Genomic DNA, 21,528 nt, shown 5'->3' with positions numbered 1-21,528 from the left:
TCAGGAGAGGAACTGTCCCCTTGCAAGGGGACAAAGGCCAGGAAGTCTCAAGAGAGAAGGAGCCCATGATCAACATGCTTGGCCAAAGGGTAAACCCAATGCTGTAACCCACCCTTACCAAGGGAAGCTTGAGATCTAGCTGCTTCTTAAATTGAGACAGGCTACAGCACATACACCATCAATTACTGCAGTTGAGCTAAGGGGTGGTACCTGTTAATTTTCAATTTGGTGCCAACACCATGAAAGAGAATCCTTGAGGCTCCACCAGCTTAGAAAATTTTTTCCTTGCTAGAAGCATGGCTGGGTGAAAGCATACAGAGATTCCTAATCTAAAACCCTCTGACAAAAGACAAGTAAGTAAACTGCTGGGATATGGAAGCAGATGATAGTTTGGGAAACAGATGGAAAACCTCTTCCACATCTGCAGCAGCTCCGAGTTAAAGGAAACCAAGGCATTCCCAGTATGCTCATTATTGCCTCTGGAATGGACCCATGTATATTAACACTTTTCTTACACTTAATAATGCTACTTTTGTTCTTCCTAAACCAAAGATGACAATGCTGGGTTCAGTTCTTAACAGCTGAAACTGAGATGCAGCATCAAGGGTTTTCCAAGCACGACTGCTAAAATTTGAGAGGAGTCAGAAAAAAGGAAAGTGGTGTTATCAGGGAGATGTCAAGGAAGAATACGTGGAATTCCCCGTGTTACTACTCAGTCCACTGTAATTTGGCAAAGCATATACCCTTTTTTTCTCTTTGCATTCTCAAAACTATCTAGAGTAAAGAGAACAATTTCTAGAAGGAAGAAACAGCAATTTTCCCCAGGAACACATTAGTTTAGGCTTATTTGTTATTAAGAAACGTTAAACAGAAATAATTTTGGATTTTGTTCTGCAGAATGATCATCTTATTTGGAAAAAGAGTCTCTCTAGTATGGCAATTGGTTCCCTATTTGTACAGCAGGCAGGTGAGGTTCTGCCTGAAAAACCCAGGAGGATCTGCTGACTTTCTGCAACAGAGGATAGGACCTGAGAAGTTGTGAAGAAGGCCTAATCACGTTCTACGCCTAGCACAGTATTAAAAAGGAAGATTATCACCCATTGAAGGCCACTTTGTCTGTGCTTCTACAATTCATTGCACGACAAGAAAGAACACAGATTTTACAATGCACGCCCCTATACTAATCTTTCCCATAACGGCAGAACTCAGAAAAATTGATCTGGAGTAAATACAAAACAAAGCCATCTGCTTTGAGAATAAAACCCATTTTAAAAAAGCCCAATCATGTTTACATTTCACTCCCCAATATCACCTCTATGCTTCCTTTAGACTATTTCCAACTACTTTTCAAGACATGTGATGGAGCATGCTGGAGCCAAAGTTGTTCATTTTCATATTCAAATACAAGGGTACTGATCTTCTATCATATTACAAGCGTAAGAGCCAAGAAAAGGTGTCTAAGACAGAAAGCAAGGTGGGAAAAAAAAATGTTCCTTCCCTTAAGTCTTCTCTGCTTCAGAGAGACCAAGCAGGCTGGTTTCAAAACAAGAGCAAGTGATATAACCAAACAAAAGCAGATCTGAAAGGTGAGCAAACCCCACAAGCCACACAGTCATTATTACTGTGTCGACAGCACACTTGTTAAAAATGTATATTTTAATTTTCTGTATTGCTAAAGGTCCCAATTTGCCCAGGGATCTAGCTAAGCTGCCATTTTCTACCACGACAGAGTCTAATCTTTATTTAATGGATTTAGCATCTATCTTCACTAGAGTGGTCTCTAAGGGAAAGGGGAGGGGAGTATGAAGGGGCATGAAGAGATGATCAGGGCCCCCCTCTCCTTCATCCATCCGGCGCTCATGTTTGTGTTCAAAATTCAATTACCTCCTTATTGATACTTCACAGAGATATTTAAGCTGCAAACATGAAGCCCTGATTTCCCAGGGGGCCATGCCCCTCTCTATTTCACTGCTCTGCTTCCCCCAGGGTGAATTCCTGAGGCGTCCATATTAATAGGTAATCAGTCACAATTCATTTATTAAACAGCTAGCAAGGTTTATCAGCCTGCCCTGATTAGCCGGAAGAAGCCACTGAATTCCTAATTTATTTATGGAAATGTAAGTGTCTTTTTGAATTCCATTCATGAAAGACAGGGGTACCGTGGGTCTGGCACGCTGAATTCTAACAGGGAAGCAGCAGGCAAACCGGAGACCAGGGACTATGCAACTTCAGCTCGGGAAATGCACTACAGTGACCCCAGCGTGATCAATAGATTTAGGGCCAGAACCTCATACAAGCATTCACAAGCCAGCCCTTCAGAGAGTAGGCATTGCCACCCATTGCAACCAGAGAATGACCATCCCGATGGCTGAGGATGTAGATTGGCTGAACAAAGTTCCCTAAACAGAGCAGGTTATGTGGTGAAACTGGGTAAAAATAATTTCAAAAATAGAAGCATTTTTTAAAGTTTCAATAAAACATTCAGAATAGTGCTGAAAACAACTGCCAGGTAACACTAATATACACGTTTACATATAAAGTTCAGCTTTTTGAAAACTGCAGTGTCTTACAACCTTTGAATTGTTTTTGCTGTAATCATTTCAACTGAACTGGTTTTAAAATGCAACAAACCGTGCCACTGTACTTTCAAACTAAGACACAGAAGCTCAGTGATGCTGCTGGATTCCCAGAAAGTGAAAATGGCTAACAACAACAACAAAAAGACACTTCTCTGTTGTTTTAAACAGAGAAATAGAGAACTCGGTAAAAAGCAGACCTTGAAGTGAAAAGACTTACACATGCACTTAATACATCTTAAGGCAATTAGGATACAGCTTCAGATAACATAAAGCTTATACACAGGCCTCTGAAGGTTCAAGGCCACCACTGGTGAAAAACACTTTCTTTTTATCCCTTTCAGCTGTGTAGTGATCTCCGAAAGTCATATTCAGCTGAATTTTACCCACCATAGTGACTTAAGCGTAAACCAACTAGGAATGGAAGACTATAGAAAATGTTTCTTTCCTTTTTCTTCTCCATACAAATTTGTGCTAAGTGACTTTCACTGTATCCCCCTCTACGTTCAGTGACTTTTCTGAACAGCTCAACTGGGAAGTAAACATAGGGATTGTGTTTTTAAATCCTCTGAACAAGGAGGATGTCCCTCAGGCAGATGCGATAGTATTTTTAATTATTTTTATCCTGAATTATTTAGTTCTTAAAACTGACAGGGTTTAACAATGTACAGTGTTACATGGAATATAGACAGAAGCATGTTTAAACATATTGAGAGCATTTCTGTAACACTAATTCTGAGACACCGTTATCAGACATTTTGTTCAGTGACTTCAGTACTCTGATCTGATTAACTGACTAGGAAAGTATTCAAAACTAACAAGTCAAAGCATAAATAATGGAGGATGCAGATGCCACTCGACAATATTGTATCTCACACAAATTATTTCAGTTCAATCACAATTACTTGAAAATATATTTCAAATAACAATCCAAAATCCTATGTAGTTTAAAACTGGCTACATCTATGTTTACCCTCTGAATTTACAAGAACAAGTTCAATAGTTGCATACAAGGTTTTAATTTGCTTAAGATCTCATTACGCAAAAATTTCACTAATGTATTAAAACCGATGTAAAATCCCCACTTCAACTAAACTAGGACAACCCATACCCTTAAATAAAAAAGATATGATTTCCTCTCAAATTACAGTGGTCAGACACAAAAAGATGTAGTACATACAATAAATACATCCAAAATGCTAGGAGGAATGAGTGTTTGAATTCATCTATGACCACAACTCGTGTGTTCCTGGTGTTTGTAGTCAGGGATAGCATGGGGAAACGAATCCTGGGAGAAGCATCTTTTCACTGCCCAAAAAGGTAATCAATAGCTTAGTTGTTATTAGTTTGTGTTTTAGGCAGACAAGAGTAATTCAGCGTATTTTTCCTACTATGAAAAGCAGCTCCTAGAGGAAAGGGGAAAACAGAATTTACAGGAAAGATTTCTCAATACCTTTCCTCCACTAGATAAGGAGGATTTCCACACCTGCACAACTGGCAGACATCACAAGATTTTACAACAGGCCCAAACATCTAATCAAGATGTGGCTCTCAACAGCCAGTTTCTCCCGCCCTCATTGCTTGGGGAACTGCAAATGCTACCAATGAAAATAAAACAACCTGTTCCCTTCCTGAATCCAGCCATACTTCACCTTTTCCCCCTTCAGCAGTAAATTCACGATGGTGATTTCAAGCAAGGGCTTTGCAGAGTACACATGACAGAACTCGCCACGGAGCAGGTAAAGCAGGACACTCACACATGTTCTTATTGGGAAGCTCACCACTGAGCAAACTCAACATTATTCTCACTCCCTCAATACATAAGCTCCTTATCATACACAAAACTGCAGCACCATCCATAATGGACGTCCAACCCATGCTGCCCAAACACGTTGGAGAATATAAGCTGTAATCACATTGCAGTTATTTCTAGGCTTCACAGATGTTATTTTTAGTTATTCCCAGTCTTCAGAGCTTTTGAAACACAACCACATGAAAGCAATGCCTTTCTGAAACCAAAGAAAATTGCTCCAAGAGATGCAAACTGTTGTCATCCATGTCAGTAAATGCTTTTTCCTTGGCTATGTTTAAGACACCAGTGCTGGAACCTAATTGATTACACACCACTGCTTATGTTGGCACATACACCCAACAAAAGGACTTACCTACCCAACTGCCTTGCATTCTTATCCACATATCAACCCCCCCAAATGTCACCAGCTAGCTTCGCACGCCACCAGCTCCCCTTATGCAATGCATTGTCAGCACAAAACCATGTACATGGAAGAGCAAACCTACAGAACTACAAGAGAATAGAATTCAGTATTACAACAGAGAACACATCATTATAATCTTTAACTGCTTGACTCATTTTCAAACTAACCATTTAAAAGTCCATTTTAATGCAACCAAGTCTGATACAGAATAGCCAGCCAAACCCAGCATGATACTGCACATCCACTAAGGCAGAACTGGAATTCATGTCCCTGTATAACACCCAAAGAAAGGGCTTGCAAATAAAAAACAAAAGCATTACATAGGTATTCCTCCCTTTCTAAATGCCACTCAATATACCTTGATGACAAATGCCTATTGCTCTGCTGAAAATTACTGTTCACACTTTCATCCTGTCTCATCCAGTCATCCATCTTATACATTTATTTCTAACGCTCCCGTAACAATGCCCATACACCTCTAAGGTTACTACAGTAACGAACTGCATGGTTACAACAGAGGCTGGAATAATTATTTCCTGTCTTTCTTGCACATACAGTCAGTGCTGATAACATCATACTTCTAGTGACTCACGCAAGGAACTTCGCAAACTGCATATACAAAAATTATTTCCTGCGCTACTTAAATGCTGCAACTTAAGTGACAGCCATTTACACACAGAGCAGAACACGGTTCAGAATAAAAATGAGAATCTCTAATTGACATTAGAGAAAACTAGATTCTAATTGCATATGCTGTATTTTGCTGATGACAACGAAGTTGGCATTTGCAAAGAAAGTGTGAGGAGTTCTTTAATGACCAACAGGTTATTAAGACCTTTGTCATACAACTCATTGGAAATGTAACATTTCCAACAGCAGAGAGCCCTCTAGAGCTACCACAGGATAACAGTTCAGCAACCCACCAGGAGAAGGGCACCAATGCTGCTTACTGCAACACCTGAGCTCTTCACAGATCCCCCTCCAGCTACTGACCAAACCTGATTTTACCCAGTTCAGTAGGGCAGAGATTAAACCCCAGAGTGAGAAAACAGAAGTCAAATTTTAATTTGAAGAAAATGGGAGCTAATATTTGTTGAATTGCAGATGAACCTAGAAAGCTTAAAAATTTAACAATATGTTTCAGAGACATCGAGCAAGTATTTAAAGACAGACTTATATTATTTATAATACAGATGTTTGTAGAACATCACCAAAAACATCACCAAAGCCAGATTTTACATGACGGGGCATTCTGACACCAAAATAAGTGGCACTTGTGCAGTTTAAACAATATGTGGATATGTGCCTTGTAGCACAGAAAGCTCTCCATATGGAAAGGTCCCTTCAGTGTAAGATAATTTCTACACAGAAAATATACTCTGCTGAACTTTATTATAATAAGCTTCATTAGCTTTCACTAAAACAGTGCCCAAAACAATACACAACTAAAATCTAAAACCGTTTAATTGGTTATTAGATGCCTTTCAATTACCTCCGCTTTTGTGCTTGTGTTGTAGCAACCAATCAGCAAAAATATCTCCTCAAAATTAAATTACAAACTGAAAATCTCTACTTACGCAGCATGGAGTTTCCTATTCCCATTTCCCCAATTATGGTTAAAAGTTGTAAGATAAGTTACAGGAAAATAAATTAACTATATCCTTTAGCTTTACTGTCAGGACTTACAAGTGTGAAAAGCAGTAAAAGAACTTTATTCTTTCCTTATTGTGACCAAAAATTTCTACAAGAATAAAATTTCTGAAAGAATAAACCCACCCATTTTCTCAGAGCCAAAACCCATCAATACATAACATTTTGGGACTGACAACTGAAGTACAGTACGCCAACAACAGGTTTAGTTCCACATTTTAAGACCCTAAGTTAACCACTGAAAGTTATGAGCTTAACTTTCTGCATGTTAATTCATCAGGCTTAATTATGATATAAGCTTGCAGTGTGCTCAGGGAACAACAATCTCTTGGACACTTTAAAGAATCCACAAACAGCCTTCAAACATGCTTTCATGGGCAAGTATAAAGTAATGTTTTATTACCAAAATAAATATCTAAGAGCCAGCACTTCACTGGAGGGGGGAGGTGAAGAACAAACTTGCAATGAATATGATGAGAAGAGGTAGTACGTTTACTCTGCAGGCAATGGCATTAAGCACCCTTTTTTGATCTCCAGATAGAACTCAAAAAGCCACAGCAAAACCCTCCTGTACAGACAATTCAAAATGTCTCAGCACCCAGACAACTTCACATTAGGATCAAGAGTTGGATTTTTAACAGAGAAGTAAGCAATAGCTACATAGTAAATTCTCCATCACTGTTAATTTGTTTTAGTGAGGCAGGCTTTCCCCGCCCCCTAAAAAAAAAAAAAAAGACAGTTTTTAAACAAGGGAATTCAGGCAAGAAATTAATTCAAAGAAGCCTGATCAAAATATTTCTTGTGACCTTTTAAACTGTACCTCTTTCCCACAGCTCAGACTGGGTCTCATTTACAAGTTCCATTTCCTAGAGTGGCCTTTTAGGATGTTCTAGAAGAGCTGGAGATAAGTGCTGTCTTTAAATTCTAGTCTTCTCAGAAGACTGCCTCTGGGCCTGAAACCATATAGACCTGCACTTACAGAGTAACATACCAGCAAGAGCAACAGAATAGTTTTCAACACTTAAGTCCATGAAGTGGCTGGAACGAATTAGTACGACCCATTTTAACACATCCTGAATTTACCAAGATACTTCACATTGACTTCAGTGGGCTGAATGGAGTCATCTAAACACAGAGATCAAACAAAAATGAGATTTAGTACCAAAAAATTAGGTTCATTCCCTTCCCCTCCCTGCACATTTCTGTCTTATCATCTGACCTTGTACATCTGTTCCATAGTCTCATGAGGGATCTAACATTAAAAACCCTACTTTCAGCCAGTTCTATCCTTTTGTCTCTCAGTATTGTGCAATTGGTAGGTATCTGGTGAATACATACTTCCAAGCACCCCCAACAACCAGGATGCAGAAAATGTTTTCTATTTGGCAAGGTCTCCCTTTTCCTATCTCTTTTCCATGCTCTCCCTCTTAGTCACTCAGCTTTGTGAATAAATCCATTCTCTGCTTACAGTTTCCCCAAGTAGTAGCAACATTTCATTCTTCCTCTGCCCAAGCCAGCACCAACACAGAGAAGACCTGTTATTTTCACTCTATAGACTCCCAAAAAAGATCAGCCTTAGAAGTAATAAAGTAAGCCACAAGAGCTCTCAGTCCAGTACAACAGTATCACACCAGATCCAGTTAATTCATACATGAGAATGGCTTTTATAGCCATTAAAGTTAGATTTGTTTAATGGAAACAAACTGTATAGAAATGAATTAAAATAAACAGAGGAACAATGACAAAATCAGTCTAAAGAAATGCATAAGAGGAAATAAAGGCAAAGCAAAACTTCCAAGAATATGAAGTTTTACATTATTAGACTAATGGATATAGCTGGGGAGGAAATGTAAGCTTTCATACACTCAAGTTTTTAGCTCTTTAATTAAAAATCATATATTGTTAAATTTAACAAGATTCTGAAGAATAATTACATAAATAAATGTAGAAATAGTTAAATTTTCAATAGCTAAACCTATAGAAGCTTAACATTTCAAGGAATACACCAACTGCTGTTTGGGATGGTTCGCAAGAAGCCTCCCTTTGCCTGCTCCTCTGCAACTATGCAGAACAGTGAGTAGCTCTTTCATCTGCCAATCCCAACATGGCACTTAAGAAGAAAATCAACAAAAAACACACCGCACAAAAAGGCTATCCTGGAAGTCAGGAGTACCATTCCCCATTCCAGCTATTTTTATCTCAAGCCCACTACTATACTCAACAATGCATTTCTAAAGGAGAAAATTCTCAGGAAAAAAAAAAATAAATCCCTGTTTCATGTAATTGGTCACTTCTCCATCCTAAACCCCCAGAAGCTCATGACCATAAACTCCATTCTTGTTGGGACACATGGATATGCTACGTTTTTACAAGACTTTTATTCTGTCTACATCCAGTTTTCAATGCCTAACAAAATCCAAATAGCTGTCATTACTTCCACACTATTAATACCAGTGATCCTTTGATATTCTGAAATAAAGTTATATAGCCTTCTTTTATAATCAAGTACAATCTCCATGCATCAAGGATCAGTATCATAGAAGACAGGGCTTAGACATAAAACAAAAGGTATGTTCAGGTGAAATCAGCTGTACACGCCTGTACAGAGACACCGAGGAGATCCACACCCAGATCGGAGGGGAGCAAGAGCACACAGCCATCCTCATTAGAAACACGTCAGGGTAGTAAAATACACATGTAAACCGAGGGTCATAGCAGAGTCCTCAGTTTCTTTTCCCTCCCCCCATAAAATGTGTATTTCTGCAGGAGATATATGGGAACTAGTTATGAAAGTCAAGCAATTAAAAAGCATTTCTGAGGTATTCATGGGACTGTACCAGCCACAAGTGCCTGACAGCTCTACGCGTGTGCAAGTCCCTGGAGAGCCATCACACTTCAATTACTATCACTAACATTAGTCATTATCAGGCTGGCTTCAGTCCCTGGGGAAGGCAGCTTGTGATGACAATATCCAGCCTCTCCTTGTAAAACAATTCATTAGGCAAAGCAGAACAGCTGGGGCAGCCACGTGGAGGTCTGCAGAGTGGCCGCCCCACCAGGACCTCCAGCCCCCCTTTTCCTTTTGGAGAGGGGCAGCCACCACCCCCATGACAGCTGTAAAAGCCTCTGGGGACACTTCAGGTTTAATCAGCGCTTCATATACTCAAGGGAAACATTTGATTGCAAACTTAAACTAATGGCACTCAGAAGGTTACAACAATCATCAGATAAGAGGCTTTAGGGCATTTTTATCTTGTTCTAATGCTCACAAGTTAATGAGGCAATAAGAGACAGATACTATCAGACTCGGTCTAACAACATCGTACAGACAGGATGTTCAGAGCTGCATTTACTGGAGATGCAAGAGGTAAGGTGGCAAGTCTATTATTGATCTTACAGAAGACTTCATGCTCAGAAGAACTGAAACCACTCAATAAAGGGACAAAATGCTAGATTTTTCACATAGCCTTGTATGCATTATCACCTGATCCAAAACAGAGAAAACTAAAAAGGAATATAGCAATACCCCACCAACATATGTTCAGTCTATTGGACAAATACACTGTATTTCCCTTCTTAAAGCACAAATTCTGGCTGAACAAAACAGTGAGACTGACCCTTCTGTACTGAGTAACTCCACTGCCTCTGAGCTAGCAGGGCAAATGTGCCACCAAACAGGTGAATAACCCCTGGTGTTAGTATGAATACATACTAATGATTTTTAACCTTTATGCTGCTTGCAAATCGAAATTTTATTATATATAGTCTGTAAACAGCTGAGAATAGGCTTGCTTTTCTTAGTTACCTTGCTTGGGTCCCAGGCTGAAGAGCACTTGGTGTTAGGATCTGTTTCATCACCACAGCCTCATTTTACTTCTCCTGACAACATACACAGTATTCTAATGATGCCTTCCTGTGGCATATAATAGCAAGCAGGGGAAAACAACAAACAGTATACAGGATAGGATACTTAGTGACAAAGGCTGTATATGCTATTTTTTTTAATCTGTGATTTTTCCAGTGTCTTGCAAAAGAAAGTTAACATGAACTCCACCTTACAGTTGGGGAAATAGGGAGGGACACGTTGAGGAGGCAAATAAACCAACCAAGCAGAACAGTGGTAGTGCCAAAAACTGAACCAGGGTCTCCAAAGTCACACACTAGTGCGATTTTCACTAGGATCAGCTGCTGCTCAGCTACACACACAGAGGAAGAAAATTCTCTCTTCAATCCTGCCAGGAGAAAAAATTTACAGGAAAAGATTTCCAACAGAGGTGCTACAGGGATAATCTTTCCAATATTTGTAAATACAGAGGAAATATTCTATCAACACAGAAGTAGAAAAGTTATAATTGCATAAAGGTATAGATGGCAAAAGAATTTTAAATAATAAACAGACCAGTTGCAAAAGTTTGAAGGTCCCTGCCAGAGCATCTCCTGAGATTTGTTTGGCATTTTTGTGTTTTTAAACTGTAATGGAAAAATGCACATAACCTTATGCTTGATCAAACTTTTCCCCATCCTCAATTCCTCCACTGACAGTAGTCTACAAGTTATCCTGTCAGAATGAGAGTAGCAAAAAATAGGCTTCTGACAGTATAATGTAAGAACATTTTGTTTGTAGTCATGTTTCTTTCTGTGCCAAGCATGTGGCAGGTAGAAATGCTTTAATGTGACAGCCCATTCCTTTACTTTTGTGGCTAAAAGCTCTTCAGTCAAGCCTCACTGACCCCCTGCTTGTCTAGACAGATGATGGTGGTTTCACTGTTCATTTGAGCCAAGACACACAAAAACCTCAGGGTATGCTGAGGACCATTCTCTTCCTCTGCTTAAAGAACAATACTGAACAGACTGTATCTCCCTACACAGAAAAATAGGTTCCCCAGTCCGAGTTGCACATACTCATAATCAGCTCTGCGGATGGAAGTATTTAGAAGTCCATTCATCGTCCCCATGATTATGATCTTGCATCATCACCGTGATGCAATAATCCTTAGGTTTCTTGCTCCTAATCTGGCTGCTCACATAAAGGCAAACTACGCAGAGTTGCACCTGAGATCTCTTGCTCAGAGCTCATGAGCTGAACCAACTGCCTAGTGCTGTGTTCAGCTGAGGCTGGGGAACAAAGACTTTGAATTATCTTACTTCTAGAAAGGATCTTAGATTGCAGCCTCATCGAATCACTGGATGGTCTGGGTTACAAGAGCTCAGGAGGTCTCCTACTCAAAGTAGGGTCAATTATGGGGTCAGATCATGTTGCTTAAAGCTTTATTCAGTCAGGTCTGGCAAACCTCTAAGAGAGACTGCACAACCACCCTTGTGGTTGCACAACGTGTTCTGCTGCTTGACTGACCAATGCTAAGAGTCCAGGTGTCCTCGCAAAGCACAAATTACTGCTTTGAGCAGCACACCAAATATTCTGCAAAAGCTAATGGTGATGCAGGAGATGAATGATTTCACAGTCTTCAAAGCAGTTTGGTCAGTTAGTCTCTAGATTAATCAGATTTCTTCCTCTTTCACCCCCCACTGAAAAGGGTCCCTTTCTTAATCACTGAAAATAGAAGACAGACCCTCACTCTATCAACATAAACTCAACTCTTTTCCAGAAAGGATCAAACTATTGCAGCATTTCTTCCTGCTATCGAACAAACTACAGGAACCAAAAGAGACTTTCAGAAGACAGACTTTTAAAGGAATACCAGGGTATAACACAAATATTTGGGGGGGGGGGGTGTTGGTTTTCATTGGTTTGGCCTTTTTTTTTTTGTTTTTAATAAAGCAAGTAACGTTTCTTGGTTGAAGTACCTTTCAGAGGTGACCTTTGTTATGACAAAATCATCCCCATACCTAGTTTGTGTATCTGTAGATAAGAAGAGGAGGAGGATAAAAAAGGAAAAAAGAAAGACATTTCAATAAGGATCAGGTAAAAAGCATCTCATAGTAACACAGCTTTTATTCAGAACATCGTTGTGGCATTGAGCATCACCCAAGATCAACAGCAGTTTTAAGAGCACAGTTATCTGCCAGCTACTGGGCCACTTAGCACATGGTCATAGAATCATAGAATGGTTTGGGTTGGAAGGGACATTAAAGCCAATCCCCCTGCCACGGGCAGGGACATCTTCCACTAGACCAGGTTACTCAAAGCCCCATCCAGCCTGGCCTTGGTCCTTGTACATAATTTTGGAAATTCAGTTACTAGAGCTAGAGGGACACTGTCTAACACTCAAAAAGCTCACCTTCGTACTTCCAACATTAGGCTCCAGAACTAACAACCATGCCATAACAGACGTCATCCTAGCATTTCTAACGCTCCTACATCTACGCATATTGAAAAGCTATCTAGGCAACCACAGAGTTCACATTGTTCATGATAATCTCCCTTCTGTAAAAGGTGTCCAGCAGACTTAGAAAAATTCAATCAAGCTGCATTTGGGGGTCTCAATGCATACTTGAGATAATGGAAATTTGGGGGTTCACAGTCACTTTGAATATTTAAAAATAATTCTGAGACAAAATAATTACCTTCTTACTGTGACAAAAAATTAGTAAGTCAGACAAAAAAAGTCCAACCCATGCTATGTAATCTAACAAAAGGAGATTCTACATACACAAATATCAATAGGCATCAAACAAATTAAAGCAAAGACAAATTGCAGGAGTTTGAACTTTTGACACAGTTAGGAGAGTTTTAGAGATTTTTCCCCTTTTCTCAAACTCCAACAGTATACACCTCCTGCAGCAAGCAGTCATCAATGCCTGGGGACTAGGATGCTGTATTACTATTTGCCATCGAAATCCACAATAGCAGTTTCCCCTCAGAGTAAGGGAGGGGGAAGAAAGGGAAGATGCAGAAATTTCTAGAGAAATATTTATTCTACTTCACCAACAGAGAGAGAACCCCCTAAGGATCCACGCAGTATTTTTTTCATGTATGACAGTTACCTAGATACAGCATTTGTTTTATGGTAAGAATGCACAATTTATGCATATGGGTAGTATCACATTTGATATCATCAGTAGACTGCATCTCCCTGATTTTGTGTTTAAGAACAGTCTGGACCTGCTTTTTTTTTTTTTTTCCTCTGCACAAAGAGGGCAACTCAACCACATACCCACTTACTTAAAAAAAAAACAATAGCAGCCAAGGTCCAGACTCTATTTCCATCCTCACCATCGCAACCTAATCTCCTGGCAAGTTAATGCAAATCAAAGCGAACACTTCTCTGACACTGGTAGCAAAGCGTGTTCCTCTCCCAAGAGAGACCTGTAAAACAGGACAGTCACTGACAGCAGTACAATTACTGACACAGATACAGACTTTATGGACATGTTTATCTCTGCTGTAAATCCACACTCTCTCTCCACTCCGATTCATGAGTCATAAAGAAATTGCAGATAATGAAAAAGTTGGAGAAATTTACAGCATGTCGGAAACCTCAGACAGCCAGAAGAAATTAAAGAGCTGACTGAGGATAAATCACACAGGTACAATTAAAACTTCCTATACCTTCTTCACTTCCAAACTGGGGCACAAGCCAATGGAAATGATGAAAAGTTGAGGTCATGACTCCTCTGACTATAATAATTTCTTAACTACCTACATGTCAAAATTAGCCAATTCACAGATCACATATGAATGGCAATTTCAAGTCAGCATTCTGTCTTGCTTTTCCAACAGGAGCTGCCCCAGAAGAATCCTGCCTGTAAATAAGCTACCCAGTGAACAGTATAAGGAGAGGTGATTTCCTTGTCCCTCTGCAGATGCAGAATATCTCTTACCACAGTGCTGTGCATTAAAATGAAGAAGCAGATCTACAGTGTGGGAGGAGGGTATAAAGAGAATCGGGAGAAAGGCCAAGGTTTCACATGGAAATCATAGCAGCTTGGACATCACAGTGACAGGGCCATATAAACACCTTAACGGACAACGTAAGCGTTCTTTTCACTGCTCTGAAACAATCAAATAAGAATCAAGAATTACTATGAATATAAACTGAAAACAGCCTCCATATTTTTTCCTACCAAGGAAAACAAAACTGACCATTTCAACTAATTGTGTAGTTCCAGAAAAACTCTGTGATCATCTCCTAACCCACAAGTGAACCATCCAAAATGTGAGACAATTTCTGGGAGAAGTCTACTAACTCTGCTGAGTAAATCCTTAAGCTAACTGCATATTACAGAAATCCAGTGTCCAAAGAGCATAATTTTGTTGTCCAGCTATAAAACTCTGCCTTCAAGCTTTGAAGCACATGAAGTATACTATTTCACATAAAGTCCTTGCCAAACACAGTACTAAATAACAAAATAAGGGAGAAATATGCTTTCAGGCAAAACTGAAACATGATGAAGATTCATTCAGCAAGGCAGGGAATGCAGAAACTAACCAAGAAAAAACACAGTTGCTACAAAGAAAATTCTAAGCAGAGAAGAAATAACCAAAGTACACGCACCTCAGACTGCTTCCTTCTATGCAGGACAGCTCACCTTGCAAGAGAAATTAAACTGTGCATTTTAAGCTTAAGGACATAATGTAATGTTCTCTTCTGAATACAACATAATTAGAACAACGTAGGTGATTCCAAAACATATTTTCTTCTTGTTTCAGATTAATACAGACACACTAGTGTTAGAAGCACTATACTTCTGGAAGTGTCAGCTTTTAACAAAGAAAAAATGAGCATCCTCCTTACTCTTCTTTCAGCAGTCAAAACGTTAAGAACATTGCTATATCTTTCTAATAACTGGCACTAAGACTCCTGCTGTGGGATCTAGATTTAGATCCACATCACATGATCCACTTGCACTTTAGTTCCTTCTTCCTTCTCCAAAAGTCAGTTCTCTTCTCCAACTCCACCACAACACTTTGGGTAGTCTATTTCTTCAAGGAAATAAGGAGAGAGTTCATGTTCAGAAAAAAGTCTGCTCTTCACAGACTACAAAACCTCATTTTGGTTAACAAGAAACCATAAGAATCCAGTTCACTTTTTCATGCAGCTTCCCAGACTGCAGAGAGTAGACAGAGTAAAAAGGACCAACAAGAGATTTCAGAAGATGCCGTGAGACAGACACCTTGAATATTAAAACACTCTTTACTTATATATACCTGTTGATTTCCTACAAGTGTAAGAATCTGAAACATTTTTTTCCCAAACAAGTGTACATACAGACTAGAAAAGGCACTAGGCAATGAGAAAAGACACCAGGCAGCCATACTGCAGTAAGCGGGGGCATGTTCACAAATGCAAAGTAAGGCTTCCAAGCTTAAAAAGCCTCTGTGTTGATTGACTCAGGATGAAAGAAAAAGCGGCTACGGTCAGGAAATATTTTTATCTGATCAATTACAACATTGATATAAGCCTGTTTGGGTATGAAGGCCAGGTGTTTTGCATGGGGCCGACAGGCCACATGTTGGTCCTACATGTAGACACTCCTGGAAAAGACAATCCATTACAGGAAAAGAAGAGAGATGTTTCAGTAAGAGGATACATTGTCCTCCCTCCTTTCCTTACTTTGTGTAAGTTGTTGAGTTAGAATCAAAGTTCAAGTTTAATTATTAAAGTGTCATGTTCTGTTTTTCAGTTTAATAGATAAAAAAGGAAAAAACAAACAACAAAACAACTCAATGAGTGAATTCACCTTCAACCATGTAAGGAAGAGCTATCCTAGCTGTGAAATTATCCCTGTCAAGAGTAGCCTGCAAGGATCACAAGCAGAACAAAGCATATATGTTTCAAAATACACTACAGTTAAATCCTGCTGAAGGAAAAAGATGGAACTGCTCTGCCCCAAACCTACACAAAAGCTGAACTTGCAGGCAAGAGATCACAACAGACAGCATTTATCTGAGAGAAATGAAAAACCAAAGGCTACCAATCTGAGAAAGAGTGGCAATCCGCAAATACCTTGGAGTTCAGAAAGACTCCTTTATGATTTTCCAAAAATTTCAGAGGCTGCTGAGGCTGCAGAGAACTACAATTCACAACAACGGACAGCTTAACTTGGGAGCAAAGTAGCTGTTCTTCATTCATGTGCCCATTTGTCTCTTGCTGTCTCTGGAAGGGTCTTGCCATTACAGGGACACCTCGGTGATTTCTGGTAGCGGTTGCTTAACTACCCTGTAGTCTAGCCTATTCTAAAATAAATAAATAAAGAAAAGCCACTGTCAAACAAAAGTTCCTTCCAAGCCACCACCCTGACTCCGTCATGCTGGTGTCAAAGACCTATATAAGCGTCTAAGAACAGGGAAGCACATAGCTGTACCTGACTAGTAATCTCCCCGAGCTTTCTGCAGCTCCGAGATTTCCAAGCCACTGGTGACTCCTCTGTGGTCAGACACCCTCAACAGATTTATCTTCCAATAATTTGTCTCATTTATTGAGTGAGATAAACTCCAGCAGCGATGAGTTCTGACTTTAATGCACAGTGCAAGTATCCAGCAAAAATTCACTGCCAGGGAAATTATAAACGGCATTCACATCTGTGGAGTCAGTTATCCCACATTTTCTAATATTTAAGGCAGATACTGCACAAAAGCACCATTACCTCCACAAACATATTAGGGCTTAAAAAGAACATGCTTTTCAGGAAGTCTTGCACTAGCAGTATCACCAAACCTATACTATGCATAGCAGTCAGTTAATGTCTCTGGCATCAGCAAGATTTTATAAACATGGTGGTGATACCAGGTCTACATATACACATTTCAGGACTTCTAAACTAATATTGCACACTACCTGAAAAATATCAGAGTCACAGGGAAGCCGTAGCCAGGTCTTCAGAAAGTACCTGGACAACCACATTCCTTAAGTGACACAGGGCTTTTTCTGCTTCCCCAGCCTACCTATCTGTTACTTTTACACATAGGTTTGTTCAAAAGTTTGGGGGGGAAAAAAAAAATTCTAATTTTTTTTTTTTTTTTAGAAAAACATTTTTCTCTGTGTATGTAGTTTTCAGATACACCTCTCTGTAGATGTATATTCAAAAAGATGACAGGGCAGATCTTTAAAAATAACTGCAATCAAGGATAATAAAAATCTCTTAACACAAAGTTTGCTTCATAGAAACATAAGCACTTCCCAGAGCTGCTAGCTCATGAAACCAAGACTTCAAACAAATCTGCTAAAGTCAACTTTGATTCAGTTGCTCTGAAAGCTGTAATGGGTTGTACAGTGGAATAACAGAGCTAGGGATCTAAATTCGCAGTTATTTACACAAACCGTTTTGAAACTTGCTGCTTTGTGGGCCTCAACCACTGAGTCAGAATCTGTGACAGGGTTCCCAGATAAGAACTACCTCCCTCTTGCTTGCAACATCAGCTGGGGTCTCCTCATTCTGTGGTGCTCGCTACTACCCCGCTCCAAGCAAAGCTGGAGGGACACAGAGGGGAAACACCCATAATGAGGCAATATGCCTATACCTTTTTTTTTCCTCCAGACTTCTGCCAACAGCAGAGATGAGACTCGCCAACTGGCTGCAGCTCACATTCAGCAGCGAGACTATGCCTCCCAAAGTCACCCTAACTACATGAACAATTAAAAGTAGGTGTGTTCATTGAGCCCCGTTCCTCCTCCCTTACAATACTCACATTAACAGGGACAGCAAAATCCACACAAAGCGGGATTTTTAATACTAAAAATGGTTTCAATGTATTCTAACCAATAAAAGAGCTCTTTAACAGAAAGAAAACAGAAGCTTCAATGAGAGAACTGAAGCAAAAAGAGAGAAGCGGTAACAAGTGAGAGAATGAGGTAGAATTTTACACAGTTTAAAAAGGAGGCAAGGAAACACAAGCTGAGACCTCAAAAGAGGTGTTGAAAAATAATTTATTTTTTAAAAATTTTATTATTCTGGATACCAGGTCCTGAGCCTAAAAGCTGCTGGAAAACTCCAGAACCACCTTGTAGCAAATAAGTACACAAACCGGAGACCTATGGATAGCCTATCCTTTAAGAGGAGATTAAAAATAAAAAAAATAAATCATTGGTTCACGCTACAAAATCCTGCTTCATTCAAGGAAGGCTATCCTTTTGGTGAATTCTGTGCTAAGGAAGGGAAGAATACTCTGTAAAGAACCAACTTGAGTGGGCAAGAATCCAGCTATTTGCATGCCGAGAGAGCTGAAGAAGAGATTCCCGATGATCACCTTGGAGATCCTCTCTGATCCACAAGAAAGATGTTCAACGTAAGTCATCAGCAAATTAAATGGCGGAAATAAGAAATTCTGATTTATGGAAGATAGCCCATCTTTTAGTGGCAGTTTAATGGCCCGCATCTTAGTAAAAGGGAAGTGAAAGTACAGGAGATCATGCAGCCAGCACTTAGCAATATATTTTTAAAAAAGCAAGGTACTCACTTATCCATTTGGTTAAAAAAAATATATATATACTACAAAGTTGCAAAATATCTGCCAAACAGAAGTCTTATTAAACAACAATAGTAAAACAATGCCAAAAATAAGCAAATTATCTTCTCTGAGTAGTAACTAAATGTATTAGGTACTACTGAAGCTAGAAAAAACAGATACATGGCTGGACAACTCAACAGTTACCTTATTCAAAAACGCGTAACTGAACTCTCAGACAAGGAGGAGGGAACAGGCATTACCAAAAGTAGCATTAACCATTTCAGTTGTCAAAGGTCTCCTTTGACACTATCATCCCACATGCTCAGAGACTGATGTGTTATCAGATAAAGCTACTGCAGTCTAAACGGGTGCGTGCTAGACGGCACAGAAAAGATAACAAGAGGGTAAGAAGCCTGACTCTTCAAGTGCCCATATAAAATACCAGAGGAAGCTCTGTTAGTGTTATTCCAGCCTGAATGACATTCACTGTATCTCAGACCTCTAACAGTAAAAGTCACTTCTGAAGTTTCTAGTCAACTGCTACTTGCACTTACTGTTACAATCCAAGCCGGACAAGTCTATTCAGTTTCATCTGATAAAGAAAAAAAACTTTCCCAGAACTCTGCACTAATTAAGATAAAATTCTTTAAATCATTAAGAATACACAGCTTAAAGCACAGACCAGTGAAACAGTAATGACCGTAAAACTGTCTACTTTAAAAGTGGAGGACAACTGTAAATCAAACCAGATGTTGAACAAACTGGAAAAGAAAATTTAAGTTATAAGTTAACAATTTAATTTGATTCACAGAAGCTATGGGGCATTCCACAAAATAGCTAGGGTTACAGAAAAAAAGAAGGTAACTATGGGAAAGAGAGGGGAAAGTTAGTTGCAAAGAACAGAAATCTGTGAGAAGCGAGCAACCAAAGGAGGAACTGAAAAGTCAAGGACAGCAGGAATTACATCATACAATTGTCATGGCTGGAAAAGACCTTTAAGATCATCATGTCCAACCGTTATCTAACTCTGCCGGGCCCACTTCTAAACCATTTCCCTGATATACAAGATATATATAAGAATGTGGAACCCAGATAATAGTATTCAATCGTTCCTAAATGAAAGCAGTGAAGATGAACAAAGCATTCAATACATTTGTTCCAAATTTGTCAAGAAAGCCCACTTATACAGACAAAATAGTAAGACATTCACATTAATTTAAGAAACCAGGCATATCATTCAGTAACTATTAATTTACCAAACTACATCACATCAAATCAACTGCTCAGATTTCAATTTTAGTGTTGCAATAGTACCTTGATGAATAAACTTTTCAAAAGGTACCCAGTCCCACATGTCACTTTGCCTAATGAATTCTAATGCAAAATTAACATGAAGTATGCTGTGAACTGGTTCAGTAACAGAACTCACAACACAACTACAAAGTCTCAACAGATACATATGTCATGAAACACTGCAAGAATCACTCTGGTCCTGCACAGCATTTTATCAATAACTTGGATGAAGACAGAAGTCCTTGAAAACATAAAGGATCTGAGATGAGATGTAGAAGAAGAGAGTTGGAAGGAATAGTTGCTAACATAATGAAGCAGAATTGTTTCTCACACTTAATACAGATAAAACATTTGAAAATACCGTTAAAAAAAAAAAAAAAAAAAGGGACACTGCATATTCAGGACAGGAATGTGTCACAAAAAAAAACAATACTGGGAAGAACTTCATCAAATCATGACCGAAATGGTACAGTTTAAAAAAAAAAAAAAAAGACTTTATGGGAAGCCTTATGCTGCCATCTAGAGGAGACTGGTCAGCCGTGGTTTTAATCCCAGTTTTGATAGCCAGTTTCAATTAAGTCAAAAGGGAACTATTAAATTTCAATACACAAAGATATCAAATCCAATACCTCTGGACCAAAACCACAAGTCCCTTAACTTTAACGAACAAATCTTTCAGATTTTTCTTCTTGTTCTCTCAATCTAAGTCTGTAAGAGAAGAGAACTTAAAAACAGTATTAGGAAAAAGTCCTGAGAAGCTCTGTGCAAACTCCGTATCTAATTTTCTGTGAAATTTTTCCTAAAATAAATGTTTATTATGACATGCACAATGTGTTATAGCCTAAAGGAAAATAGACTTCAGTGACAAGAAGTTACAAACATGGAGACCTTTAACAAAGCATGAAAATTCAAGATTTCAATTACTAAAGACTAAACGTTAGAACTGTTGGACCTCAGATATTTCATTGTTTGCTCACTTTGTCTTCTTTATGTATTTATTTGTTCTCAGTAAAAATAAACGGAAAGGCACACAACAAATGTTACTGAGAAAACAACCACCTTGTTAGCTTTAACATAACTCAGGCTCTGCTTAAACTCCATTTAGCAGGACAAAGCTGTCTGACAATTAAGCCTACAGCTTAACCAAGAAAGCCAATCATCAGCCAATCTTTGTATTTGATTCAGTTTTACATTGTTATACTTTAACTTCTACTTCACTAACTGCTTTACACGGTCTTAACAGACATCAGCACTGAAAGTAAACTTGCAGGGAACATGTTAAAATAGGATCAATGATCCATTAATAAAAAAGCATTAGGATATCCTAGGGTTTACAGTCAGGAAGACTCTAAAGGTCTCTTACTGCTCTCTGTTATCCACTGAAAGGAAGGTGAACGATCTGTAAGTTTTAAAACTTTTGGTGCTTTGTGTAGCCCAAGAGTAA

At 39.0% G+C, this 21,528-nt stretch overlaps 1 protein-coding gene across 2 annotated transcripts in view; it reads right to left on the bottom strand.

The window, feature by feature from the left end:
* The window catches only part of LIN52 (lin-52 DREAM MuvB core complex component), a 51,529-nt gene that overhangs the window by 26,982 nt on the left and 3,019 nt on the right, over window positions 1–21,528 (bottom strand). The gene's annotated exons all lie outside the window — the stretch shown is intronic.

The sequence above is a fragment of the Vanellus vanellus genome (genome assembly GCF_965231255.1).
Source record: "Vanellus vanellus genome assembly, chromosome: 6".
Lineage (NCBI taxonomy): Eukaryota > Metazoa > Chordata > Aves > Charadriiformes > Charadriidae > Vanellus > Vanellus vanellus.
This window is presented reverse-complemented; position numbering and strand designations above follow the sequence as displayed.